Source organism: Kryptolebias marmoratus, linkage group LG13 (assembly GCF_001649575.2).
Source record: "Kryptolebias marmoratus isolate JLee-2015 linkage group LG13, ASM164957v2, whole genome shotgun sequence".
NCBI lineage: Eukaryota > Metazoa > Chordata > Actinopteri > Cyprinodontiformes > Rivulidae > Kryptolebias > Kryptolebias marmoratus.
The window spans coordinates 20282181-20307526 of NC_051442.1; the positions used below are offsets into that span (position 1 = coordinate 20282181).

Consider the following 25346-nt stretch of genomic DNA (forward strand, 5'->3'; position numbering starts at 1 on the left):
AAAAAAAAAAAAAAAAAAAAAAAAGAGTATGTGTTGAAGTAATTTTTGTATTTGTTAAGATTGCTTTGGTCTGGCAGCCATCTTGAATCAGTTGTAGACACCCAATGAATACGTCCTGAAGGTTTTATTTAAATCTGTTCAGTGATTTATGAGCTATTTTGCGAAACGGTGCAGACAAAAGACACAGACACGGCCAAAACATTATCATCCGCCTTCACCTCTTGTGGCGGGAGATAACGATGGGACAAATAGAGCCCTGTAAGAGTTCTCGGAAAGCCAATCTCTGTGTCTTGCATTGTTCCTCCTTCCGCAGTTACAGGCAAAGTGACTGAATTGTGACATCTGCAACAGAAATCCAGTCCCAAAGCATTAGCAGACAAAATGGCTAACCAGAAACAGAATCACCCCCTCTGTGTCACTTCCCGTCTGCGCTTCCCCATATGGGCAGCAGCCATGATGGGCATATTAATCCCCTGGGAGGCAGAGGACAGAGGATGAGTGTGTCCAGGCTTTCTGTGATATCCCGTGGTCAGGCATTATGTCTATCTGTGCACCACCCCCCACCACCACTGCCATCTGTTTCCTGCCCAGCACTCTGGCTTAAGTCCCTGCTGAGCCCGGGTCTCTCCTGCTCCTCTTGCAATCAGACGTTTTGGCATTTAAAAGGAACAGTTTTGAATATCAAACATTCGCTAGTTATATGAAGTCACTGCAGGTGTGTTGCTCTGTCTGTTACAATAGTAAGAAAAGGAGTTTTGGTTCCCACGGAGAGTTTATCAGTGCATGAAAATGAGAAAGCTAAGGCTCAGTGTTGTCATAGCTTTATAAAGTCATGTAAAGATAACAGCTTAGCAAGGAATTCATATCACCCACCACGTTTTAAGCCACGGTTTTAAACCAAGATCATCTTATGATGAGAAGTGACATTATTCTCAATATTGCGAGTTCTCAGACATGAGCTTGAGTTGTGTGTTGTGGATGACTCTCACCTTCTAGCACATAATGTTTTAGCTCAGCATGAGTAAATCATTTGTTAAGGTTGACTAGCTGTAATGGCTATTTTGAACTGAGTTGACTCCAAAAGTTTATCAGCTGTAGATTTATATCCATTGATTGCTTTCCAAAAGTTCCTATAAAATCCATCCAGTGTTTCATAGGATATTTTGCTAACAAACAGAGTTCACTCCAAATAGGTGATGGCAAAATTCTCAGCTACTACCACACCTGTTGGTGGCAGGCCATAAAATGTGGACAGGCTGTTTTTATTATCCAAAACATTTATTTTATTCCCCTCTTGTAGGTTCCTGGGTAAACCTGTTCCCAATCCATCATCACAGAAACTGTGTTCAGACATTATTGGTACCTGACTGAAATTTTGCAGGTTTTCTCATTTTAGCTCAGAGTTCCTTTGAACTGATTGCCACGCTGGTGTTTGGTGTTTGAAAATAAGACCTACAGCTCTTTCTTGTGGTTGTGTGGCAGTAACAACGTATCATGTCGAGGCTCACTTTCCCCCATTTTAGACCACTTACAGCATGAATTTAGCATCCAATTCTAACCCACTTACATTGACATTAACAAGATCACAGATTCACTTCTTTCCTCACTCTCTGTAGTGTTGTCCATCTCACATTTCACACTTGCTGTTTGCTAATCAGATTTGCCTACAGTGAATTACATCCTCACAAACCCTGCCCTGTTAACAGCTGAGAAACACACTCTAAATGCTTCTCCGGCTTCATCACAGAGACACTGAAAGGATGAATAAAAACGCTGCATTGTTTTCTGTCTTTTTCGAGCCCTCTGTCACTTTCTGACTCAAGATGCAAAATAGTTTACAGCTTTCATGTGCCACAACGTTTAAATGCATATCCCCACTAAGGTGGGTTTTTCTGATTCTCCCAAGTGAAATTTCCCCAGACAGCTGACTCCTTCAAAAGATCTCCTCTAATCAATGGGAGTGGATGATGAAGGACAGAATACAGATGAATCCGATGTAAAGAAGAGAAAGGAAGAATGGAAAAAGAAAAAAAAAAAATTGAAAGCCGAGCATCTTTGAAGGAATGCATATCTCCCACTGGCAGAGTTTTAAACGACAGCTGTGTTTGAATTGTTCATTCATTTACTATGTAGTGAGTCAGCCATTTTGTAATGCTGTTCAAAATATTAACTGTAATTTTTCATTTAATACATAGTAGCCTAGAAACTGGTCACACGGTTCTGCAAAAGTAATGCACAGGCTAATGCTAACATCTGCAGCTTGTTGTGATTTTTGTTTAAGACTCTCTGAAAGCGCCTTTAATTATCTACACTTCTTTCATATAAAGTGCCTCGTCTCCTCCTCAAAACCAGCAAAATTATGTTGTCCATCATTTCAGATACAGATGTGTATTGAAACATATCTTATGAGTGTTTATTTATGCAACAACTGACTATGTGCATAATTATGAAGTATGCTCAAGTAGTATTCAAAATATAAAAACACAGCACTGTTCTCTATCATCTATACAGTCTGCTATATAGTGACCTTAGTGTGTAACAAATTTCATTAGAATCCACATCTTTTTCATTCTCCTCTTGACTCCTTGAATTCAGTGAGGTTTATTTTTATCATAGGGCAAATTTCATGTTTTTCCCCCCCTATAAAGCAATAATAAATGTCTAAAGTGCTGCAATGACTTATAAGTCTAACCTGCCGATATTAGAAGGCTACAGAGCATGTAACTTTCTGCTTTCTGAAAGTCAGTCTTCACCACAAAGTTTTTCAAAGTGCGATCCAACAGAAATGTTTTCATGGCTACAGGGAGCCCTCAGACAAAAGGGCTGTCAGTGTGTCTGTTTTATCAGATTGCTTAATATAAGTGGGTCCCCGATGGTAAACGGTGGCCCCGAGTCAAACACAAAAGGAGAAGTAAAACGTTCCACTTCATCCCCGTCTTCAAGCTATAGCCCCAGCCTCCGATCACGACTCAAGCACAGCGCCGCCTCATCCTCCCGCCTCGTACCTCTGCGTCAGCCTGCAACAAACAAGCCCCTTTTTTTTAAAATCTACTAGCAAAGGTCCACAGGGAGACACAGTGTCAAATATTCACCAGACGGGGAAAAAAATAAAGAAGAAAAAAAACAGTCAGGGTTCTTAAATCTCCTGGCTTTCTGCCATGTAAATTGCTGCAGTCTGGTGCTGGTGTTTGGCCTTGCTGAGCTCCCAGTCTACCTGGTTTTGTCCTTGTTATTAGAACCGCAGTCTCGTTGTGTTTTTATCTCTGGTTGGCTGGCTCATTACAGCTGCTTTTTTTACATCCCTTGTACTCTCTTGAACCTGATGTATGTAGATAAACCGAACATTAATCAGAGCAGTAACATTCCTAGTAAAATAACCTCTGTTGAAAACTTATTGCATCTGGTTTAATCAGCCTTATTAGCATAAAGCAGTGGGACTGGTGATATTTTACTTTAACCTAAACTCCTGTGATCAGATGTTTAGGTTGCAGAGAGGATTAGGTGAAATATGAGAGAGGGACAGTACAAAAAAAGGCACCAGAAAGTCTGGAGGTGAATAAAAGTTCAAAATCACAAATAAAAAACTATAGTAATGTCAGCATATAACCAACATATAACCAATTTCCAGCGAATTATAAAAAAGCTTAACTAGTTCGAAATTGTTTTCTTTCTTTTATTATGAAAAAACCTTAACTCTATAGGGCAGGGGTGGGCAATCCTGGTCTTCGAGGGCTACTATCCTGCATATTTTACTTGTTTCTCTGCTCCAACACACCTGGTTTGAATCAATGGGTGATTAACAGGCTTCTGCAGAACACGAAGAGGTAATTTAACCACTAAATCAGGTTTTTGAGCAAGAAAAGAAGAAAAACATGCAGGATAGTGGCCCTTAAGGACCAGGACTGTCCACCCCTGCTATAGGGCCTCTTAAACATTAGGGGGGAAAAAAAGAAAAAGTAAAATAAACAACATATACACATCAGCATTTTGAGGAAGCGGAAAGTGTGATTTGGTCACAATATTTGCTACATTTTATGATTTCAGAGATTTTGCCTCTAAAACAGATCTTTTTCATTTTGAAATTATCCACCCTAAGAGGTAATGGGGTTTTTTTCCCCATCATGTTTGAAGTGGTTAAGCAAAGAGCTAAATCAAACCATTCATCTCCTGAGAAAAGGCATATAAACAAAAACAAAAAGAGGCAAACTACAGCAAAATGATCCAACAGCTGAGATTTCACATTGAGTTGCGTTTTAACACAACTCTCTCCTTCCGTCAAATCTGACAGTATTGGAACAGCACTGAGTCTAAAACAAATTTTACAGGGAGTCAATAAAGTATATCGTGAAAACCTTTTTTTTTACATTGTTTGTTTTCTGTTTTTAACCCTAGCACCTGAAAGTGACTCACCAAATTGTTTTCTAATTGTGCCTTTTTTTTTTCCGACACACCTACTGCTTGGACAAGAAAAGAACAACAACTCGGACTGTTTCAGCATGTTTCTGACATCTTTGTTGTTGTTTTTTAAAGGATTAGAAAATAGAAACTACAGTTATAGGTGAGCTCAAGTTTACTAAAAGAATATGTGCATCCTCTCCATGCTGATCCATTGGGCCGTCAAAATGAAAGAATACAAACATCTGTTTAGGTAGGGGGTCTAAAAAGAAAAATCAAGAAATACTAATGAATTTGAGTTGAGTTGGTTAAAATGCCCATCCCTAGTATTGTATCCTGTTGTATTTCATGGTTGTGTATATGGTAAATGGCTTGCACTTGTACAGCGCTTTATCTAATCCAAGGACCCCAAAGTGCTTTACACTACATTGTGGTATGGAGGGTGGTACAGCGGTGTAGTTGTTAGCACTGTTGCCTCCCAACGAGAAGGTTGCAGGATCGCTTCCTGGCCTGGGGCCTTACTGGGTGGAGTTTGTATGTTCTCCCTGTGCGCACATGGGTGTACTGCAATTTCCTCCCACATATATGGGCCTGTGATGGACTTGTGACCTGTCCAGGATGTCCCCCGCCTCTTGCACAGTGACTGCTGGAGATAGGCACCACCCAAAATGTAAAGAAAATGGATGGCATTGCATATTGTATAGAATTGTATGGTCTTGTACCAATGTAAAGAAAATGAATTGATAAAGAGCTCTACAGTAAGGTATTTTTTTGAAATTCTATTGACTTGTGTTTTATTGTATCATACTAAATGGTTCCCAAATGTGAGGTTGTATTCATCCTGTGGGTCATAAAACATAAAGAGAGGAGTCTTGAGATGATTTCCAGACATCAAATAAATGTAAAAATGATTGTTAATAGCTCTTTTTTGTCATTTTTTAAATATAAAATAAATTATAAATTGGTAAAACCACTTTAACAGTTGTTTAGGTTGTTAGTTCTGTCATTGTATCCTCGATGTTTGGGCTAAGCATAATTGTTACATTTTTAATGTAAAATGGTAAAAAAAAAAAAAAAAGGGACATGACCAATAAAGAACAATTAGTAATACACAGCTCAGTCAAATGCACTTAAGTTTCCATAAAACACAAAGGTAATAGACTGGTATTTGCCTCTAGATAAACAGAGCAGGATCTCACAAATGGCTGCTTTAACTTCCTATTCAGGGGTCCTGATGAGCAGCCCTCCTGTGCTGCCTGAACTTTCATACTGTGAACCGGATACAATTAGTGTGAGTAATTGCTTGTGATTGCTCAGTCAAAGTGGTCAGAAAGGTTTGAAGAAATTAAAGGAGGCGACAGAATGAGATGTTACAAGGATGTCCTCTGCTGCCGGCAGTAATGCGTTTATTTCAGCATGCCTAATGTAGCCCTCAGCGGTGGAGACGCTCACGCATGCTTCGGTAAGATAACCTTCTCGGAGACATAAGAATAAAAGAGCGCACGTTACCTCATACTGATCTTACTGCTTAGCTCAAAAATAGGTTTTGAATTTTCCCCTCAGAGGATCTGTTGAGCAGCAGATAAAGAGCTTGGTGGGGGCGACCATATTACAGCTCCCCCTCCTTCCACAGCAGACCAATATCAGGTTTGGATTCACAGTCTGGGACTTTGTCTGGCAGACACTGGCAGATAGAGCTGCTAAATAATTCACCATCCACTATCCATGATCATTACCTGTAAACTGTCTTTGAGATACAAGCAGGCTGCCCTGATGTTTGAGGGGTACAGTCATGTTAGACTGTCTGACTTTACAATCTAAAGGTACGAAACGAACAAAGCCTTTTCGCTGTTATTCCTCTTTGTGCCAGCAAACAGTTTGTCGGATTTAACTTATGTGCGGCCACTTTTCGTAAGAATTCTGGTGACAACGTCTATTTGAATATTATTATGTACAGGGAGACAGAGCAGACGGTAGTTTCTCAAAAGAATGCAGGCTTTTTCAGGAAAACGGTTCAATAAAATAATTGCATAGACCACAGGCTCATTTTATTCTTTATTGTTTTTCTTAATTAACCACACTATAACAATAGGATGTATTAAAAGTTTGCACAAAGCCTGATGTAGCCTGGAATTAAATTTCCCAATACTGTACTACAGCAAATGTATTTTGTGGAAAAGCCAATCTTGCTTTACTTTCCTTATTCAGCAGCCTAATGAGAAAATGTTACAGAACAAGTCACAGAATATTAAATCTTCACTAAAAATTGGTTGGTTGGTTTCACAGCATTTTGGACTTCTACCTACTAAATGAAAAACATCAGAGAGTTGAAAGATTTGTGAGAAACTAGCCAAAATGTGCTGGCTTCAGCTGAGTTAACAGGTGTTGCTTCTCCCGTCACCGTGGAAGTGTTAATTCTGTTTGGCAGCCAAGTCGGCTGAAATACCACGAGACATCCACTGTTGATGAGAAAGGAGAGGAGCTCTTATTAAAATGTTTTAGAATGTTGCTCGATCAGGAGAAAGGACAGAACAGAGTTGGGTCCACGAGAGGCAGGGACAGAAAGAGGCACAGATGTAACATTTTAAACTTAGAAATGTTGTGACAGCATCAGGCTCATCGCTCAGTTCATCCGAGATTTTACGCAGTTTGTTGTGACTGTTCCAGCTCAGAGTGTCTGATATTGTAGCAGTTGTTTTTTTGTTTTGTTTTTTCAGAAAGGTGTGATCAAAGTTGCAATGTTGAGCAGTTTTTAAATAAAACTTTTAGATAGTAACCATTAGATGTACCTTCACAACTGATTAACTTTTGGAGTCAGTTCAGTTTAAGATGGCCACCATAGCTAATCAACATTAGCTAACCCAAAAATGACTATAACTCAGTTGACTTTATAGCTGTTTGTGGTGATTTGGCTTTTTCTGGGTTTTGTTTTTGTTTTATTTTAATTTAAGTTCTCTGGTTTGTGTTTGTGTTTCCTATTTTTAGTTATCTGGTTTTTGTTTTCTTCTTGGTTCATTTGGGTTCCGTCCTCCTCATGTTTGTGTTTTCATTTCACTCCTCCCCAGTCACCCTCTTTCAGTTCTCCTGCCACGCCCATCTCCACCTGCCTGTGATTGTTCCCATACACCTGAGTCCACTTACCATAATCATCCTCTGTACTTTAAAACCCGGTCATTTCTCTCCATTCCCTGTTGGTCCATTGATGTTTGTTTGATGTTGTCTGTTTGGTTGTCCTAGCTCTGTGTTCCTGGTTTCTGTATTCAGAGTTTGGTTCCATGTATGTATTTAAATTTAGTTTTTGTTTGTTTGTTGCCACGTCAGCATTTTTGTTTTCGTTTATTCTTTAGTTTAATAAATTAGTTTTCCTTTACTATGAGTCTGCGTTCTGGGTTCGTCTCCGTCATCTCCACCGTTTATGACACTGTTGACCTAAAATTTAAAGTGGTAGTAGCTGAGCGTCATTCACACACACATACTCAGAGCGTGTTGTTCAGGATTTGACCAAAACTCTATCATTTCTCAATATAAGATGATTTCAGTTTAAAACTCTGGTGTGAAAGGAGGTGGGCGACATGCCTTCCTTGAAGGAATCCTTGGCCTTTACTTTCTCTCATACTCACTTGCACTGAACACACCTTTTCTGCTTGCATAAAATGGAATTGCTAAACTCAATTTGTTTCTTTTAGCACTTAGGAGCTAGTCTGGATGCTACAACCTCTGTCATGGTTCTTTGTTGTGTCTGTAGACCTCAGTTTCCAGGGCCCAAACACCATTTGCTGCCCGGCTGACAAAGCGGTTAGTCATGTTAGGTGGAGTTTGGACTGCATTTCAAGCAGCGTATCAGCCGGATGCCTTGCTCAGATCTGGTGTAAGGAGCGGTGCACGCCCACTTTAATCATATAAACAAAACAAAACAAACAAAGCTGTTTCAGTGCCAAGGCCCAAATGGAACGAATAGAGCCAGTGAATCTGCTGAATATGATGAATTACAGGCTGTGTGTGAACCAGCAGGTGATTTCTGTTGTTTTATGACTCTGTTTCACATTTATGTTGTCAGCTCTTAATGACATAATAAACTTATATCACACTGACAGTTTGTTTGGACCAACAGTGAGGTTGGGTTGATACTACATGTTGAAAAGGGTGGGTAACACAAACAGCACTCTGCATTGATTGCAGTTGTCTGTAGTGCACATGTGCAATTTCGCACTACTGCGGGGGCTGCTTTTTCCCCAAAAAATCTCCACTCTGACACCTGGGTTCAGAAAGCTTTGGTTTCAGAGGACATGAGCGCTGTTGTTGTGTACACAAACAGCTGAACCGCAGCAGAAAATCTACTACTTTAGTTAAAAACAGCTTTGTGTAAACAGCCCCCTAGTCACATATATTTTTCTCCTGTTTTGGGTCGTTGAGCACTCTTATTGTAATCTGTTTACAGGAGCCCATGGCTGATCAGCATTGGGGCAAGGTTAAAGGACTTTCAGGATGAAGAAAGCTTTCCAATTTGCATCACAAACCGTTTCCTAATGAACAGGGAGAAGCCACAGCCCCAAGAACTAATCAAAGCTTGAGACCTTGGTAAAATTATCTGAGAAGCAAAACTGAAACTAAAATAAAAACCTAGCATTCTTTGAAGAAATGCGTGTCGCCCGCTGCCTTTTATGCCAGAGTTTTAAACTAAGATCATCTTCTGTTGAAATGACAGTCGTGGCCATTTTGATCAAAATCTTTAAAATAATGTTACGCTCAATATTGTGAGATGTCACATAGAGCATGTGTTGAGGATGGCTCTGAACTAAAACCAGTCAATATCTGTAAAACAGAGTTATAGTCATTTTTGTGTTGGCTAATGTGGATTAGCTGTGGCAGCCATCTTGAATTAGGTTGAATCAGTTGTAAACAAACGTACAATAATCACTGTCTGAAAGTTGCTTTACAATTCATCCAGTGGTTCTTGAGATATGTTGTGTGAAGTATAATCAAACTTTGATACTTTGATTGCTAAAATGAGGTTACGCTTAGCTTATGATAAAATAATCACAAAGAACAGTTGTGTCTGTGGGGTGAGGGAAGCCAAAGACTCCAGGACATCATGACAGGGGCGAGTGAGACTAGGTAGCCATCCTTGAGATGGAAAAACAAGCTGCTGCAGCTGTTTGTGTGCAGAAAACCCTGGTCTTGGGCGCGGTTCATAGTATAAAAAGGAGGTGAAAGGGGAATCACCTCAGACACAACTGGGAACGTGTTGCTGTTTCTTCTTGTTGGTGAGTTGTTGTCTCCATTCACCTGAATGTTAAAATAAATGTACGATTGGTAACTCAGTTTGTGTGTCCGTCTTTTCTGCAACATCAAAGATCCATTGAGAGAAACGAAGTGGTCAGGTGAGATTCCTCTGAAAGGAATAAATATTAAAAACACGGTTTCTCAACAGTTGTTAACAAACAGGTTTGACTCCAACAATTTCTGCCAAAGTTTTAGGTAAAGCTCTCACACAATGCGTAGCACTTGGAGTATATGTTGGGATTGACTCTCAGCTACAACCACACCAAACTTTAGCACAACATTTGTAAATCTGATGAAATTATTAAAGTTTTTTTTGTTTTCTAAGGTCAGTCAGCTGTGTTGGACATCTTGAACTGGCTTCAAATGTTAATCACTTGTACATTTACATCCTGTACTAACTTTCTGAAAGTTTCATTAAAATCCGGCCAGTGGGTCATGAGATATTTTGCTAACAGTTAGACACAGTTGACTTCAAATAGTTAATGGCTAATTTAAAAAAAAAAAAGATCTTGTGCAACGCGTTTGCACAAAGAATATTTGTTGGGGTAAGTCTCAGCTACTACCACACCAATTTCTAGTTCAGTTTGTGTAAAAATTGACTGGGTTATAGCCATTTTTGTGTTTTTTAAATTCAGTTGGTTGTGGCAGCCATGTTGAATCACGTTGACGGCAAAATTGAATCAGTTGAAACTGTACGTCCAATAATCACTTTCTTCAGGTTTCACTGAAATTTGTTCAGTGGTTCATGAAATATTTTGCCAACAGACAAACATGTTTGACTCCAACAGTTCCTGCCAAATCTTTAGGAAAAGATCTCACGCAATAAGTAGGACTCACACACAAACATGCCTTTTGCAGTTTGGCGACGGGTCATAAATAAACCTTCTTATGATGCCTCTTTCCATATCTTTGCTGCAAAACAAAACTAAAATATTAACAAAGAACAAGAAGGTTGCATCAGTAACTTTCAGCCTTTTGGAGGCCAGTTAATCTCCTTTTCACCTAATTATTTGCAACAGGTGTAAAAAAAAATTGCCTCAAACAAAAAAGTAATTGAAAAACAAACTAACAACAAACTCATATGGTTGCCATTATTAATGCCCTATGTGCAAGTGTGTTTCACTTATTATTCCTGAGCGACTTCCTGTTCAAATAAACAGGACCCCAGTGGTGTTAAGTGGCCATTAATCCATGTTCCTGAACAGTCAATGGAGAAATTAAAACTCAGCGACTGCTGACGTCTTTCAGTTAAACAGGTAATTTATCATTTACAAGGGCCATTTGCTCAGAGGTCTTAATTATAGAGGAATATTCAATAACCCAGTGAAATGTAGAGAGATATACGCAGCTTTACATAATCAGAGCGGTGGAATGACTGCTCCTCCCTCCCCCCAATGACAGCTGTTTGACAGGGCGGAGAAAGTCGATATGGAGCTTTGAACACACGCGGTTCTGACCACAACGCACAAAAAGCGGTGCAACTTAAAACCACGCACGTGTTCCGGTTTTACACCAAGGTCAGTCTGCCTGCAAGAAGCCACCAGTGCGCACCAGCTCTGATTCAAACCGAGCCTGCGCTAAACAGCAGAAAGTGGCAACATGAGCGCGTCGGCTCGCGCCCATACAAATTCCCCGTGCGCTCTGCAAAGACACGATGGAAAAAGGTCAGAGCCTGCATTCATCTTTTCAGCAGAGATGCTGCTCGCAGCATCACCTTTTCCTGCTTTTTCACTCCCCTGTGTCCTTGGCCCTTGTTTTCCCTCCTTTCTCTCTGGGGTGGAAGAAATTAATTCTGCCGTGCCATGCGCCAAACAGCTGATGACATTTTGTCTTCTGCGGCTGTCACTTCCTACAAACACTCACGGTCCTGTTTCTGCAAAGTCATTAAAACTGAGTCCAGTCAAGGCTGCAGAGATTTAACATGATTCAGATCAACCATATGCAGTCCAGACTGAAGCCTGGTGTGGGACTCCTGGAAATAGTGTTTTTAATGGATGAACAGTGGAGGTTAGTAGTCTCCAAACAAGCCGTAATGGAGGCTTTGTCTCATTTCCTCAAGCGATAATGATATATAAGATGATGACTCCCTGAGTCATCATCTTATCTTTGCCCGGTCCTCTTCACCACATCATCCACTCAGGATTATGACAGTGGTGGAAGGGCTGTGCAGAGGATCGTCTCTCCCACTTCACTCTTCTGTTTTATCTTGGTCTATCACCGCAGTTGGACTTAGTGAGCCCTCTGAGGAATAACAGGAAACAAAAACAATCAAGAGCTGTTACCACATGGCTGCGTGCTTCACGGCATTAGCAACAGCAACACAATAACTGTGTGAGTCTATAAATCATTTGTGGTAGTTTAGGTTTGGGGTGTTTTTTTTGTTTTTTTAAAGTGGTCTGTCTCTTGTGGCTTTTAGATAATCCAAACGTTCTATTAGAAGCATTGTTCCATTCATTAGTTCCTACAATCTCCACACATTGGGGGTGAATTGGCTAATATTTCTTTGTCTTTAACAATATAGCAAAATTTAGGAGCACTGATGTAACTACTCCCCACAGAACATATTGTGCAGCAACTGAAAAGGACTAAAAAGCTCTTTTTCATATCACAAAGGCCAAAATTTAAAGAGATTTGAAGCAGTGTATATTTTATTAATATACATATATTTATTTACATGTATGTTGAATTTTTATAATCAGAGTGGAACCATTTAAAACAATGCCTAAATGTTGAAGAGATAGTCTGATCATTTTTGAGGTAATGTCTAATAGTTATCAATAGAGTATGGTGAAAAGGGCAGAAGTCTTCATCCAGGCTAGGCTAAAGGCTAGCCAAATAAATACTTGTTTTATATCGTCTTTCAGACATACTGGTGTAAAGGAATGTTTCACTAGCTAATGTTAAAACTCTACACTTGTGCATGACACCGTTTGTTTAGTTTGTTGCTGTTTCTTAACCAAACTATGTCTGTGTTACATGGTGAACATATGTGTGCTAAGCATCGACTGCGTATATGCCGCTGGTGCTGAGGCTGCAAATGTATCAGTAGTCTGGGAGCTGAGTAAACTTTTGGACTGACTAGACATGCTGATCAGGCAGGCTGATACATTTGCAGCTTCAGCACCTTCAGCATATACAGTCCATTTCATTGGGTCTTACAACACGCCTTGTCATTCCGCATCACGTCTTATCGACTCCCACCATCTGGACTACAGGTTCATGTCCTATGTGCCCTGGTGTCATTAACACCACAGCAGAGACAGCTGTGATTAGACTGGTGCCATAATTGGAAAGGCGTGGGCCGATGATGGATGGAGTTGTGCCATGTTCAGCAATGAATCTGGATTCTGCCTCACCACGGTGGACTGTCGTGTGTGTGTGTGTGTGTGTGTGTGTGTGTGTGTGTGTGTGTGTGTGTGTGTGTGTGTGTGTGTATGGCAACACCAAGAGGAGACGACCAATCCTGCCAATGTTGTTGAGAGACACAGTAGTGTTGTTTGGAGCCAGAGGGTATGACCAGTGATTTTGGGATGTTCTTATGTTATCTTATATGATTTATTTTCTTATTGTAAAGCACATTGGGCTGCTTTTTTTTAATTAGTACATTTCATGCATATGCTGGTGTAGATTCTCCGTCACCCAGGCCATGGTAAATTCAAAAAAGGTTAAAAAAACAAAAACAACTGGACTTCTATTCTGTAGTTGAAGATGTTTCGCTTCTCATCTGAGGAGTTTTCTCAATTCAAAAATAGAGAGCTATTTCAAAATAGTTGAAATAGTAGCTTAACTCCACATTCTCTATTTCTAAACTGAGAAGCTCCTCAGATGAGAAGCGAAACGTCTTCAACTACAGAATAGAAGTCCAGTTGTTTTTGTTTTTTAATCTGTTTTGAATTTCGTGCATAAAGTTAGGCTTGACTTGATGGCTCAGCACATGCTGCTTCTACGTGTCCCCCCCCCACACACACACACACCCGAGACAGCAGCAGCCTGGTTCAGTTGTTCAACAAGACAACACTCATCCACGCACAGCACCTGTGTTGACAGAATGCCTGCATCCTTTTGAGTCCTCCGATGACCAGCCAAGTCCACAGATCTTTACCTAATCCAACATGTGGATGGCTGTATGACTCTGTTCTGCACCAAACCACTCCCTACACCCAGCACCGAGGGGGTGTCACACCCTCTTGACATGGGGCCAGCAGTGTGTCCATACTGCCTAAATGACTGTACCTGCACTGTGATCATGCTATTCTCATAATTCTTCCTAAATTATGCAGCACCCTGCTATATCAAAAATCCCTCAGCATACCAGTGATGCTTTATTAAACATATGAACAGTGTATGAAGGATTTTTTTCCCTTATTTTACTTTGAATGCAACACGATTCAATATATATCTGCTGCTTCAGTGCAGGATTTCAAAAGTTAGTTTGAAAAAGAAACAACTTGTTGTTTCAAAGCCAACTCAATAAGTCAGACCCGGTAGACCCGGAAATCCCATTTTGTATCAGTGGAGTCGGTTGTTTTGAAGCAAATACTGATGGATTCTACAGCTTCAGCTCCCCATTGCAGCCTGTTTTCTAGGCAAGATAAAGGGATGAAAACCCAAATCGCAGCACTAGCAGTGATATGTTTAGGTTGTTTTTTTAGTAGGTTAAAATGTGTTTTGTTGCTGGTCTGATTCAGAGCAGCACTCTAAAATATATAACACTAAAATATCCCTTTAAGCCTTAAACGTCTTTGGTTACAAGGTGCTTTCACCAATAAAAAGTGGAATTAAAGTAGAGCCTATTCTCACGGCTGGTCTACATCTGGAACCTACACTGAACAATGGTTTTTCCTGCAGCTTTTTTTCTTTGTTTGTTTTTTGTTACACTGCACCACAGTTACAATCCGTCACTTACAAAATTAACAATTACTCAGCGGAATCCAAAACCACAACTTGATGAAGCCCCAAATTAAGTGTAAAGATAAATCATATATCCGGGAGAGTAAATGGACTTTTCAGACAGCCAGACAGAAAGAACAATTTCCAGGATGTGGGTTGTGTTTACCTAAAAGACAATAGAGGAGGACGTGTGTGTTTTCAATCCTGGGAGCCAGGATGGCAGATGGTTTTGTGTGGAGGGTGTGCTGGGTGCAGCAGCTGCTGTCACTGCACCTCTCTCCATTCTTTTCTCGGTCGTACGCCCACCCCCCGACACACACACACACACAATCGGAGACACTCATGAAAACCTATCACCTGACAGAACTGGACACCGATCCCCTCCATTATTCATCAGCAGACAGAGCAGCTATCCTGATATGCTGTAAATTCCTAACACGGCTTCCTCCTGGTCGGTTCTCCGGAGACTTTGCGTTGAACTTGTGAGCATACGGACAGTTTGTCAAAAAAACAAAAAAAAAATACAGGATGCAAACTGTAACATCACTCTCAGATTTTGAGGGGATCAACGATGAGCTCAGAAGCAAAACTGAAGCATTTTAGCTGCTCTTTCCTCAGCTAATTCGTCTTTGTCTCACGTCCACCTCCCTCTTCTTCATCCCTACCCCCGTCCTGCTTTTTCACTCCCATCTCTTCACCTCTCCTCTAAGAAGAAACTTCAAAGCAGCCTTGTAGTCAGTAGGATAGAGGAAGGGGATCCCTAGGGGACTGTATCACAAACATGCACACACACACACACATGCACAGAGCACACACACTCAGAGCCCGGTAATTGCTAACAAGCAGTCAAACCGTGCCCTTTGAGGAGTAACTGTGTGAAAGCTTCAAAAGGGCTCGACTCAAAATGAGCGCAGCCTTTTTTTTCTTGACTGTATTGACTTCAACAATGCAGTTTCATGTGCCTGTTCTATCATACACACACACACTCACATAAACACAGACAGAACCACACGACTATTACATCTGACAGAAGAAATGTTAGTCTTGTGCAGAAGGAGGCAAAAAAGATAAATAAATAACAATACTAATATTGGGTTATGTAATAAAACATGAAACTGTGATTATTATTTAACAAGTTTTCAGCATGAGAAGGAAAAAGTTCGTTAGAAAGACACATCCCCCACCGTTACACAAAAAAAGAGAGAAAAATTGGGGTAAATTATTCAAATCATAGCTTGATCTAAATTTTATGACTTTTTTTTTTTTGCTCTTGCGTCTTGATGGGGATGAATCTGGGGCTGGGCTGCCTTTGATCAGGAGATGAAGCAGACTTTCTCTTGATCTCCCGAGTTGTTTAAATGCCTCTCACAGTCGCCGACCTGAAACCCCGAAGTTGCATTACAGGCGTACAGATTTCAAACCCAAACTACTGAAAGATGGGCTAAATGACCTCCGTATGTCTGCTGGGAGCTCAAGGAGACAGGAGAGGAAGGGATGCCTGGAGCCGCTCAAAGACTGTCGGGTTTTTTGCACAAAACGTTACAAGTTCAGAGGAGCTGGAAGAAATAAACGCGTATTTACACGTACAGTTGGGTTGTTGCTTCCAAAGAGGTTACACATGAAATTAAACTTAACTAAGAAGCTTAAGTGTTAAAACAGAAAATTAATTCTTTGGTTTTGCGTCTTTTCGCCCTGCAGGATTGTCTTCTTGTGGCATGAAGCCAGATAACATGGATCAGCAAAGCCACTAGAATGAATTTGAGTGCACCGCTATCAGGGGAAATGCCTCTAGATGTAGACAGGCTCTATTCATTTGTCAGTACAGACTCTAATTTAGCATCTTGTTTGTGATTGGTTCCCTTGTTTGAAGACGCACCGTCTCCTTTCTGCCAATTATATGAACGTGCACTCCTCTAAGCACGCTTGATCCGCCATGGCTGGTAAAAACTGGCCACGGCGAGGTTGGCAGCTGTGTCATCTGACTAAAAAGCCTTAAAGCTTTGATTGAACTGTGGTTGTGTTTTCACATTCAGCGTTGGTATTGTTATGTGCTATTTGAAGCGTTGTTCCTTTCTGACCTCATTTAGTTCTTTTGCTTGGCTCCTCACACCTGCTGTTCATTTGTTAATCTGCCCAGCTGTTCACATTTGCTAACAATTCCTTCCACTATTTCATATACACCTCAGTCTTTTCAATTCATTTTCAGATCCAAACGTTTCCTGTCCAGTTTTCTGCTATTTTATTATTTAATACTTTGTTTTTGTTGAAATTCTACAGTTCTACGCTTCCATGTCTCAACTCATTCATTAACAGGTATTACCACACATGATCAGCCTCGTTTGAACATGTCTGTGCACAACACAGTACAAAGACTGTTTTCCTTCTTTATCACAGCGCTGATGTTCTATGGTGAGTGACTGTGTCAATCTTAAATTAAAATAAGAAAAAAACAAGGTGCAAACTAACCCTACTGTTGATACCAGATAGTGTGTCTTTGAATTGCTAGCCCATAATCCAAATTTAGCAAAAACACTTATTAGAGAGAAAGAAGGAATGAAGAAAATATCTTCTTTCCAAGTGATTGCTAGTTTAATGGCTTATCCACACAAGAAACCTTTTTTTAATGTACAATTTTTTATTTATTTTTTTGTTATTTAGCTTTGCGTTTACATGAAAATGGTGTTTTGGGAACCCGAAAATGACATATTTTGAAAACTGGTTCCAGAGTTAATATAAAAGCATTAAAATATTGTAGGATCTGGATCTTTATTTGAGTCACCAATAAAATTTAATCACTTGTTTTTTGTGACATCCCCAACATTTTTTGAAAATTTCATCAAAATCAGTTCATTGTGTTTTAAGTAATCTTGATAACAGACAGATGAATGGACGGACAAACAAACAAAACAAAAAAAAACAACACTACCTAAAACAACTTCCTTGACATTGGTAAAAATCTTAATTTAGACAGCCAAAATGCAACCTTGTAAAAATGATGTCGTAGCTCCACCTCTGATCTAATTTTCGACACAAGGCCGTCCTCTTTTTCTTGTTGTTGTTTCCTGTTTTTTATGGCAGCGTTACAGCTCCACCTACAGGCCTGGCATAGTTACTACAGCATTTTAGGTGTTTCCATGTATATTAAGACATTTCTAAAATGGTGTTGTGTTTAAAGGAAGTTTTTAGAAACGACAAATAAAAAGACTGTTTTGAAGACGCTGCATTTCAATGTAGACAAGACCTAAGATTTGCAGATCGGTTGATTCACTTTCTTTCTTTTTTCCTATTTATGAATGACTTAGTTTGAGCCTGAAAGTACATTAACCTAATACATCAAATCTATTTAATACATAAATTCTTCATGATTACTGGTGAACATTTCCGTATGGCTCGCACTTTCTGTCATGTGACATGAAAGTCTCTATATAAAACAGCAGCCAAGGAATAACTCAAAATGATGTAGGTTTAAGAGGTTTAATCAAATGCTCCTATTTCACATTTTGATTTGAGACTTTGAAACGTCAAAAGAAACAATCACCAGGTAATGTAATGTAATCTGTAATGAAATGTAATCTGTAACATCACTCTGATGAGGGAAAGGAAGCATTTCCATACATGGTATTTTTCAAAAGTAATCTTGATTAAGATATTTTATAGAAAGGGTGCAGAAGGCTACAATTAATTCACTCCCTGTCTCTCTGTCTGGCTCTCAAACACACACACACACGGACTATATGAAGGGTTGCAGGCCTGCTACCCATAATCTGGATTACCTAACTACCAATTGCTTTAATAAACCATTAGACTATAAAAAGACATCTAGAGCGGAGAGAGAAGTAGGGTTGGTTGATTAACAGATTTGTTTTAATACCGTGGGATGGGCAGTGTGATGGGGGTGGGTGTGTGTGTGTATTAAAATAAAACTTGATCCAAACCCTACTGATGGGAGAAAGAGCTCTAAACAATTCATCAACGATGGCATCTCCAGCCCCACCCAGAAGATTCAGAACCTGAGTTGATATCAAAATGAGTCAGACTCCCTCCAATAGCTGCTGCGGATTCAGTACCTCACAGCGCAGCAGAACGAAATAAAAAAAATAAATAAAACACAAGCTCCCACAGAGAGCTGTGTTTGAATTGCACAAAACAAAAGAAAAGTACACATGATGATCAATGTGCTCCACTGCAACACTGTGAGAAACGGGATAAAAGTATCAAACACAAACTCCTCAGAGGATCAGGCAGAAAGTAGGAGACAGAGGATAAAAATGGATCAGATTTATCATGGGAAGAGCGGGGGGCTAGTACGTCTGCTTAAGTTCCGCAGCACAGTCCCGCCCAAAACACAGGGGCTTAAAACACTGCAGAACCATGGTTTCTGACTAAAACAGTGGAAATGTCTTAACCTGTGAAGTTTGCACTGATTTCATGTCAGACAGTTCAGGTTACAAACTAACCCCTATTACTATTTGGTTGTTATTCCTCTGTTTCCGCCACAAGATTTGATTTGCTACTCCTCCTGCAGCTTTGGAAAAAAGGATGACTTTTGGTACATCGTAGGGCATAGACAGAATTTGCAAAAATCTGCAAACAAGTGGGAAAATCCAGCCCTATTTGGAGCTTTATAGCATAGTTCCCAGTAGAAACACAATTCAAAGTTTAAAGGGGTGGCATAAAAGTTGGACTTTTGATATATTTTTTTTTTTTCATGATTCTTGAAGATTTTGACCACAGAACGTGTAACTTAAGAGTGATAATGTAACCCAGTCTAATGTCTGAGCTGTCTGAAGTTTCCAACAGTTTGGCAAACAGTCAGAAGTCAAGGTTTATCACAAGTTAATTTGACGTTTCCCCTATTTTTACAGAGCCAAGCAACGAAAGAAAGAAAGAAAGAAAGAAAGAAAGAAAGAAAGAAAGAAAGAAAGAAAGAAAGAAAGAAAGAAAGAAAGAAAGAAAGAAAGAAAGAACATGTTTTGGAAACTGTTCAAAGGCTGATGCAGCTAAAGCCATAAAACTTGTCTCACACAGGGTGGGGGGTGTGGAGTTTGTCTCCCGTAGGAAGGAAGCACAATACTGTGAGGATTTTAGAAAGTGATCAAATTAAAACCTAAATTTTACACATTTTTACATTTGCATAAACTTCCTTGATCAACTGTACGACCTACATTACCTTGTTTTTATTTCAGCTGTGTGCGCTTAATTTGTTAATTTTATGCATCTTTGTACTGACAATAAAAAGTCAACCTGACCAGAATTTATTTAGACGCCTCCATTTTCCCCCTTTTGGTTACTCATCTACAGAAATCATTTATAGAACATCATTATCATAACAGCCAAACACAAAGTGACAAAGTACATAACAAATTCAGAGTTGAGTGGCAGCCTATCAAACTGCTTTTAAACAGTTTCAGAAAGTGGAAAATGTTAAAATGTCTGTGCAACAAATGGTTAAGATAAAGGTTGTTGCTTATTGGAAAAGGTGTGCATCCAAAATAAACAAACCTGCAGTTTTATAGGACTTCTTGTCTGAGACGGGAGCCCAAACTGACTTGACAGAACCAACTGGCTGAACCGCTGTTTCACCGAAGAGCAGAAAGTAATTTTTCATGTTGATTTTCTTCCCTCATTAAACTCTGACTCAGACAGCTTTCTTTGAATAAGCAGAGACACGCCTGCTGCGCTGTAATGCTGCAGATCTTTTCAGGATAAAAAGAAACAAAATATCAGTCCAAACTGTGAGATAATGTTTCATAATTGTGAGTGAACACTCCGCAGCTGCCTTTACGTCCTCCCTCTGCTGTCTGTTCAGCTGGACACCCTCTGTGCCCCCTCCCACCCTCGGGGCGTCGCCCTTCAACTGCTCTGAAGTGAGAGGAATTAGGGCAGGAGGAGGAGCGGTGTGTGTGTGCGTGTGTGTGAGAGTGTGTATTTGTGCACTGACAGTGGCTGCATGTGGCGAGGAGGGACAGCCTGGAGAATCACTGAGATGCTGCAGAGTGCTGGGATGGTGTGGGGAAAGGGGAAGAGAGGGTGGGGGGGTGTTATCACTGCTCATCTAGGAACAATGTGAACATAAAGCAGGCAGGAGGCAGATGCTTTGAGGACAAGGAGCGGCTGGGAGACAGACGGCAGCGGAAGATAAAGTGCGAGTGATGGGCATTCCTCTCGCTCCTCCACGAGCAGCCACATCCTAATGCAGGCTAATCCCTCTATCAGCCTCTTACCTCACCTGGCCCTATCTCGCCAACGGCAGCACTGTGACAAAATGGAAGGCTGCATTTAAAGATACACTCCGTACTTCAGGCCTGGCCCGAGTGGCACAGTGGTGCTGAAGAGTATCAGGTCAGCGCTGTCACTGTCCCACCTACTGACACAGCTCCTGCTGAGTTTCCCTTTTCTGCTGAGCAGCGTGCCACAAACTGAGCTCTGATTACTGATTCATGCAGAGGAAGCCAGTAACTGGATTTAGTATGTGGACATGAACTGCAGACGGCTTTGGGAATGTTGTGCATGCAGCTGCATACATAATGTCATCTGCAGCAACATGAGCCACCGGTAGTTAAGGCAGCGGCTGATGTTTGTCTTCTTTATTCCTTTGTTTGTCTGTGAACTCTTCAACAACATCAAAACCTAAAGCTCAGATTCCCGTTACCTAAAGTCTGGAGTCAGAAGTCTGGTGAAACCCAAAGTTAACCAGGTAATTGAAATCTGGTTTAACTGGTTAACTAAAGTCTGGTCTGAACCCAGAGCAAACTTGCTAACTGAAATCTGGGTAAAATGTGAAGTTACCCAGCTAAGTAAGGTCTGGTTAAAACCTGAAGTTACCCAGTTGACTAGAGTCTTTTTAAACCTAAAGTTAACCAGGTAATAAAGCCTGCTTCAAAACTGAAGTTAACCAGGTATTGGAAATCTGCTTAAAACCTAAAGTTGACAGAAGTCTGGATTAAATATGAAGTTAACCAGTACCTGAAATATGATTTAAACCTGAAATTAACCAGCTAACTAAATTCTTTAAACCAGAAGTTACCCAACTAGCTAAAATCTTGTTTATTCTGATGTTATCCAGTTAACTGAAATCTGTTTTGAACCTAAAGTTAACCAGGTAATTAAAGTCTGTTTGAAAACAGAAGTTAATCAGTTAATGGAAATCTACTTCAAACCTGAAGTTAACTAGTTAACTAAAATCTGGTTTAATCTGATGTTATCTAGTTAAATTAAGTTTGTTTTAAACCTAAAATTAAACAGATAATTAAAGTCTGCTTCCAAACTTAAAGTTAATCAGTTAATGGAAATCTGGCTGAAATCTGGAATTAACCAGGTGATATTTTGAAAATTGAAAAAAACCATTAACAAAAACATTTTGCTCAAAATAACCTCAAAAACGTCTTTGGCATTTCTGACCTAAACTACTAATCTATATAAAGTATTCTGGATTTTTGGATAAGAAGAAAAATCCCACCAATTGTTCTTTGTTTGCTGTCTGATAACACTCAAATACAATATTGGATTTTTCTTTTACAATTATCAGAATATTTGTTTTTTTTTTCACAAGTCAATTTGACATCACCTGGAAAAGGTAAACAAACCCTCACAAGCAAAATGTTCAAATAACAAAACAAATGTTTGTAGTTTTAACATACTTCAATCTTTAAACATTTCCCCCCCAGCCTGCAGCTTTGGGCTTCATTAAATATTTACAAGCATTTAAAGATGAAGTAAAAACGAGTGCAAGAGTAAAAGGAAACCAAGTGAACCATTCCAGCTGCTTCAGCTACAAATTCAACATTTATTTAACCAAAAATAGACACACATAGCAGGTCAAATCAGTAGAAACAGACTAAGTTTCTTACTAAATAATAAAACCTTTGCGCTTCACCGACATGACAACAAAGAGAGGCAACTTCAGTGTCCACTCAAAAAGTGCCCACCTCGATATAATAAGAATGAATCCAAACATTTATTCAATCAAAGCTGGAGAAACGCGTTTAAATGTGTAGAAACTGGCAGCCTTTAAGCCCTGCTCATTTCCACAGCCTAACACGTTGTGTACATCAAGTGAAGGCGGTCTGACGAGACACCAGGAGCCTGAAAAACAACCAAATGCTGCGGAGATATGAAATGTCCCGCAGCTAAGTCAGAGCAGCAGGAAAAGGCAGCGGTCCACCCTGAACTGACAGGCGGAAACCTACGACTTAGAAAAGCCGAGCAAATTCACTGGCTCACACACGGTCCTCGTACCGCATCGAAGCCTCTGTCTTTTAGTCTCTGGTAACAACCATAAGAAGAATATATGCGTCGCAACGGGAACGTAAACACCGCTTTAGCGCTGCGATCCACTATTTATGAACCAGGAAGGGAAGGGTGCCCGTTATTCCGCTCCAACTTCATCCGATTTCAGCTTCTTCGGAAAGTCTTACCTTCCCCGCGGACCTCCGCCTCGCTGCGGTCGGTGTTTCTGGTGGATATCGGCGCGGATTTCGCGGCGAATTCAGGCTGCGGGAGTGGGGCCAGCGCTGGTGCTGATGGTGAGCCGTGTCTCGCTGCCTCCGCTCGGATTGTGGTGCTGAAGTGGACAGCTCACCGAGGAGCTCTGGGAACAAAAAGCCCTGTACGGCGCTGCTGGAGCCGGCCTGCGTCACAGCGCCCTCTGTCCAGTCGGAGGGGGTACTGCAGCGCAAAGGTGACATTGAGCTGTCCCCCCACTCCCCCTTCTGTCTAACCGGGAAAACTATAACGACAATTTGGTTATATGAGTGAAAAATTGGTTTAATTTTATTTTATTTTAACCAGGAAAGACCCTTGACATTCAAAACTTCTTATTTTATGTAATAATGACATTTGTTAAGTGTCTAATAAACTTAACTGGAAACCTCACATGTTGCAGTTTTAAATGAGTGTTTTAGATTTTTCAGCACTTCATATTCTGTATTGTTCACTTACATATCCATATTGGAGTTATTGCATAGAGGTTTGGTGCAATGCTTATGAGACAAAATAAACCTTTGTTTAACAAAAAGCTATAAGAATCTTACATAAAGTAGACATTAAAAAGCATACTAACAGTCTGTTTACAAAGTAAAAGTATTGAAATTTAAAGATTTAGCTGATTTGAAACCTCTATTAGTTTTGTGTAAAGCTAAAAAGAAATTGTTACCAAATAATTTACAGATGTTTGTTGTATTGGGATACAACAATGGAGATTTTAGGAGGAAATTTGGTTTTTAAAGTTCATTTGCATAAACTACACTACAGCAGACATGTATCTCAGTACAGTTCAAATTATGGAGTGACCTGAACGATGACATAAAAAAAAAAACCTGGTAATCAATTTGAAAAAATTTATAAAGAAACAAAGTAATAAGATGAGATGAACTCATGGGGGCAGGTTAGATAATTATTTTTCTTCCTGCTCTGTTTTCACTCAGTTGTATGTCATTTTGAAGAGGTTTGTTAGACTTTTGCATCTGTAGATTAATGGTGATTTGTAAAACTGGATGAATGAAAAACATAAATATAGGTAATACCTAAACAAAAGAGCGCCATGGCCAAGACAGGGAGTTGCACAAAAATAAAACACAAAAAGTTAACATATAACACATAACGTATAAGGATATTGCAAGTTTAAACATTAAAAACTAAAAATAAGTGTGCATTAGTCTTCATTCAGTGACAGAGATCATGTAAAATGTATAAAATGTGTTTAAATTCATTCATTGAAACACGATTTTTCAAATTCAGCTGTTTTTTTTCCTGCTGATTCCAAGAATAAGGGCAGAATATTTAAAAACTTCAGTATGAGCTCGCGTTACAGTAACAAGTCGTGGAGAAACACAATAACCTCCTGCACTTTTGTAGATCTGACGGGAGAAGGCCAAGAACAGCTTTGTAAATAAGAACATACCGATGGTTTAATCAGAGAAAGGACAAACACGAGAATATCTGAATATCAGTTTTAAGGTTCGTAACAAACCTTGGAGCTCCATGGCTGAGTGCATCAGGAGCATGTAGGTGTTACAAAATCATCAAATTAGCAAATTAAAGTCTTTTTTCCCAAAAAACAAGACTGATTCTAAAAAGAAACCAAGTTTTAGCTTCATATTTTTACAAGGATTACCAGAGAATAATCAATAAAAATCCATCAGTATTTCAGTCAGACATTAACTCAATCTGAGACAGATGGAAGAGCCAAGACCTTTAACCTAGAGCTGGAGAACAACACAAGTCTGTGATAGCCGACTGTGTCTGTTAGCAAATTATCTCATGAACAACTGGACAACTTTTAATACAACTTTCAGGAAATAACCACTGGGTGTAGATCTTCAACTGATTAACATTTGGACTCAACTCAATTCAAGATGGCGACCAAAGCTAAGAAGCATTATCCAACACAAATTCAGCTATAACTCGGTCAATTTTACAGATATTGAGCTAAAATTTTTAAGTGGTAGTAGCTTAGAGTCATTCCCAACGCATACTCTCAACATAAGATGATTTTAGTCTAAAGACTCAATATGCATACCTTCAAGCAAAACACCTTTTATTTATTCATTTATTTTAGCATTTAAAACTAGTTTCAAATTGCACAAATTGAGCTGAACAGTAATAAAAGATTGTTGGAGCTGGTGTGGATGCAGCCGAGGACATCACGGTATTATCTGCAGAGAAAATTAAAACTGATGTTCGACACTTTTTGATCAATATTGTTTATACATAAAAGGAATAAAAGTGGCCCTCTGGCTACACAGAGGCTAGAAGAGATGCCTTCTGTTGTCACACAT

The 25346-nt window shown here is 39.8% G+C and overlaps 1 protein-coding gene across 1 annotated transcript in view; it reads right to left on the reverse strand.

Annotated features, from left to right (window-relative positions):
• srrm3 (serine/arginine repetitive matrix 3) overlaps positions 1-23151 on the reverse strand; it is a 109315-nt gene extending 86164 nt beyond the window's left edge. Inside the window, exon 1 of the mRNA XM_017412595.3 lies at positions 22986-23151. The gene's annotated coding sequence lies outside the window, so the exon portion shown is untranslated. The remainder of the gene's footprint in view (positions 1-22985) is intronic.
• Between the last annotated feature and the right edge of the window lie 2195 nt (positions 23152-25346).